Source organism: Myxine glutinosa, unplaced genomic scaffold (assembly GCF_964187855.1).
Source record: "Myxine glutinosa unplaced genomic scaffold, kmMyxGlut1.1 SCAFFOLD_329, whole genome shotgun sequence".
In the NCBI taxonomy this organism is placed as follows: Eukaryota; Metazoa; Chordata; class Myxini; order Myxiniformes; family Myxinidae; genus Myxine; species Myxine glutinosa.
Genome location: NW_027616446.1, coordinates 36,624 through 41,500, shown reverse-complemented (window position 1 = coordinate 41,500; position 4,877 = coordinate 36,624).

Sequence of the window (4,877 nt, the reverse complement as noted above, 5' to 3'; positions counted from 1 at the left end):
CCAATGAGGGGTGTCCGTTTATCCTGAAGTAAATTCTCTCAATGTACAGTATTGTAATATACACTATACAGTGCTCAACATGCACTGTTCCAACAATAAATCCAAGTAAACACACGTTACCAAATCATAACTTTCCAACATACTCACGATAAAAGCAAAAGAGACGAGATTTAAATGAAATAAATAAATGAAAAGGCCCGAATCCTACATACACAAAGGCAAGCGCAAAAAACACCAACAACCCCAATTTCAATAAAACGACTGCTGATTGGACGTTCTTCGGATTCTGACGTCAAACATACGGCGGATTCTGATTGGATAACATTTCCTCACGTTCTCCTCAACGATAGGTTCATTCTCATAAACGTCACATTTTTAATTACCAACGCAATTATTTTTATTACATTTTAAACTGTGACAGAGTTAAGTATATAGAATGTTTTTTTGTACGTTTTGATTTTGTTGACGTGCGTTTGATTCCCATGGCCGTTCGCTTTGAATGTCAAACTCACGCAAAGCAGTGATCGCGTCACATTTTCCACAGTGGGCCAAAATTCCATAACATGGGAAAATAATTTTTTAAATCAAAACATTTACTGATGGAGCCGTCTATTTTTAGGTCACCTGGAGCAAAAATTGTTCAGGTGAGGTGACATTTCCGTTCTTATATGTAGGTGAGCTGGATACCTAGCCATGGTGGTGCGCAGTACAATTCTCAAGCTTGGCGTTTATTAATTTTTTTCGTGAAATGTACATTGAAAAGTTTTCTTTTCATAGATACTGAAAGGAAAGACGTTTTGTGGGCCAAAATTAATTTGAACCCTAACGTCAAATTTACCTTAAATCAGCATCTTACTATCATTCACAAAATGTCTGTCTGTCTGTCCATTCCCAGGTACCGCAAAAACGGCTGAACGGATCGCAACGAAATTTTGGGTGGGTAACCCTGGGACCACCTGGAGTAAAACAGGCTTTATTGATTTTCCAATTTTTTCCAATTTCCAATTTTTCCGTTTTTCCAGTTTTTCCAAACACCATGGAATAATATTTACCGATATGAACAGTGATGTGACTTTTATTGAAATTCTACAAATACTGTTTAGATTTTGATGATTTGCGTGTGGTATGATTTGACGGATGTTTATATAAATCGTTTAAAATAAAAAAAGCCTTACATTTCTGATATTTTGCCTTTTCATTTGGGCCTCTCAATTGAAGCCCCGCCCCCAATTGAAGCCCCGCCCATAGGGCGGGTACCGTTGCGAGTATAGATTAATTATACCATTACCAACACAAGATGATGAGAACATTGACTGCTCTGTAATTCAAAAGATCAGTCTTAACACTCACTCTTACTAGGAATGCAATTTCATTTTTATTACCCCACTTGCGCGAAGTTAAAATCAGGGTTAAGCAATTGGTTCACATTGTCTATCGATCTGTCCTGTCTACAAACGAGGAACAACTTTATTTCATTTGAATGTTGTATTTTGCGCACGAATCGGAACATGGATGGGAATGCAAACCTGCAGTTTTACCATACTTTGGCTCTGAAACTGTCCCGATCGCACATGCGCAGAGATGAGTGCGATAATATTTTTTACTCTGCCTGTCACACAAGCTTGAAAATCATTCCAAAGATGAAACTTACTGTTTTTAGCGACGTCCTAAAGGACAACAGGCAAGAATAACGAATGTAACGTGTTAAATAAGGTGGTGTATTCAACGGCGGTAAACTTCTCAATTGTTTTGTCGGTGGCTTTTAAAATATCGATTTTATTTCAATTAAATCATATAATTGAACATTGTAGAACACAAATCGCATTTTTGGCATTTTCAATAACTTTCCGTTTAGCCTGGTGTTGGCTTAGCGGTTAGTGTGCTGGCTTGGGGTCCTACGATCCTGGGTTCGTAATCCCAGTCGATCGCTGAATTAACACCAGGGGGGTTGACTCAGCCTGTCATCCTTCCGAGTTCGGCAAATTGAGTACCAGCTTGCTGGGATGAATGATCACGGTGTGTACCCCAGTTTAGAATAGGTACACCGTATCCCTGCGCATCCTAAGAGGCGACCGAGGGTTGGCATCAGGAAGGAGCATCCGGCCATAAAAACATTGCCTCAAAACAGGGAACCATGATTGTCATGGGGCCCGCAAGGCTAACCCCGGCTCAAGCGGGGGAAATGGCCTTAAAACGATCATTTATTCATTCATTCTTCCGTTTAGCAATACTTGGACAAAATATGACAACATTTCACGTAATCTCGACCAATCAAATTTGCCGATAGCAGACCCACCCATGTCCTTTTCCCTCAAAACTGTGCACAGTGAGGTGTTCTACGAACTCCCTACTTATTTCAGTTTTCATTTTGACATATCTGTTATACAGCACTCACCATATGAACTTTCAGTAAGAATGTCCTTTATTTCCCTTTTCGGAATCGTTCATCTATATATATAAAACACAGTTTGTGTGTGTGTGTGTGTGTGTGTGTGTGTGTGTGTGTGTGTGTGTGTGTGTGTGTGTGTGTAATGTTACCAATAGACTCCTAAACGGAGAGGCTTACGTGCTTGATATTTGGCATAGACATCGCCATTGAGCCTGGGACGAACATGGCCGAACTCCAAATATTTGACGATCCATATTTTTTATTCATATTTACCTCAGCGCATTTCAGCGCACGGAATCAACGGAATCAGAGCAGGTGGGCGCTGATTCGCTCAGAGCGATCACGTGATGACGCTATGAACGCTATGAACGATATGACGCTATGAACGCTATGACGCTATGAACGCTATGACGCTATGACGCTATGAAAAAAAAAATCGCTATGACGCTATGAAACGCTATGAACACTATGACGCTATGAACGCTATGAACGATATGACGCTATGAAAAAAAAAATCGCTATGACGCTATGAAACGCTATGAACGATATGACGCTATGAACGCTATGACGCTATGAACGCTATGACGCTATGACGCTATGAAAAAAAAAATCGCTATGACGCTATGAATGCTATGACGCTATGAACGCTATGACGCTTTGACGCTATGAAAAAAAAAATAGCTCGCTTTGCCAAGGGGCTCGCTCCCCCCCCCCGTTCCCCTCCCCTCCCCTTCCCGCTCCCCCTCCCCTCCCCCGCCCGGCAATGCCGGGTGTTGTGAAAATCAACCAAGTCCACAACTTGTCCCATATGTATGTTTAATCTCAATCAGGTCTTTGCATCATCCTGTAAAATACATCATGCAATATATATGTCAGGATCTAGGCATCATATGAGAAAGATTGAATATATCAGTCAATGCAAGCAAGCCTAGAATATATGTGGGTATGTACCATTCAATTCTACATGTCATTGTATAATGTCGCAGGAGTGGCCTCGAGTCGCGGACGTCCGAGGTCTTATAGACGCCGCTCAGTGGTTTAAGTGAGCATCTCACCTGGGTTCAACTTTGGTACATTTTCACCACATTCTCCCCGCCGTTAGAACTATACTGCCGCTAGGCAGGAAGCGAGCGCGCGTCAGCATTAATGGATTGAGGAAGTCATTATATCATTATTGGGGTGTCAAAGAAATATTTCCCTATTGATTCTTGTCTTTGTGCAATTGTTTCATGTTTCGCACTCTGTCAAAGCGTCTTTAGGGCTTCCTGGAAAGCGCTATCTATCTATAATTCCAGTAATCTCTCTGTGTGTGTGTGTGTGTGTGTGTGTGTGTGTGTGTGTGTGTGTGTGTGTGTGTGTGTGTATGTGTGTATGTCTGTGTGTTTGTCTGTGACCGCTGTTTCTCGACGACCACGTGTCCGATATACTTGAAACTTGCCAGGTATATTGCTGGGGACCCGAGGATGTGCCTTTTCAAGGTTTTAAATTAATCGGAGAAGTAGTTACCGAGCTATGTCCAAAAAACGATTCAACCAATCAGAGAGCAGCGAGCTATCACATGTGCCGAAACGTGGCGAACAGACTCTGCCTCGGACGGCACATTTGAGAGCGTATTCATTTATTTCCCTTCGGCAAACTATGTTTGCGTTCAACTATGTTTTAAAACTAATTAAAACTAATTTGCGATTCATCGTAACTGCGATATGCGACCTTCCGGACAGTGAAGACTGCACTTCCGGCAGCCAATCACAGAACGCGTTGTTGCGTAGGCGTGGCCGATGTGAGAGCGAGCCGAGCCGAGCGCGTGCGCCATTACGGTTCGTAATTCGATTTCTTCCGGAGAAAATAATAATTTCTCGATTTCTTATGCGCATTATTTCTCCCAATTCAGTCAGAGCGAAGGGCGGAAGCGAAGAGCGTTGTTTTTTTTGTTTACGGGCGTACGGGCGGGGCAGAGCGTACGGGTAGCGTTTTTTTTTTTTTTTGGCAAGGAACGGGCACCCACGTACAGGCATGCCCTAGTATAAAATAAATCCATTATTATTATTACAGGTCAGTCGGTCCATCCGTAGCGGTCAAGGTGGCGAATTACCCTGCCAGCACAGGTTCAGAAACTACCGGGTACGACATCCCCAAGCCCGGAGTCCCCTGCTTCGGAGTAGCCGCTGGAGGCAGCTGTCGGATGGGGCACCTCAGTGCCTTCACTGCTTCAGGCAGGGGTGTATCAGGCAACGGGAGGGACGGCAGATGTTCCCTAGGCGCACTCATAGCCTGGGTCACAGTAGTCTAGTCTTACAGTGGGGTCGTCGGCACAGTAGCTAGATAGGATAAGTTGTACCTTGTCGAAGAGCGAATGTCCATTCGTCGCAATGCAACACATTACAGGAAGATGTGTCGATGTGGAAGATGTGTAAATCAGTAAGCCTCTTTACAGTAAGCTGTAACAGTAAGTAAGATTACATGACAGGAGGCCATTACAGTAAGTCCA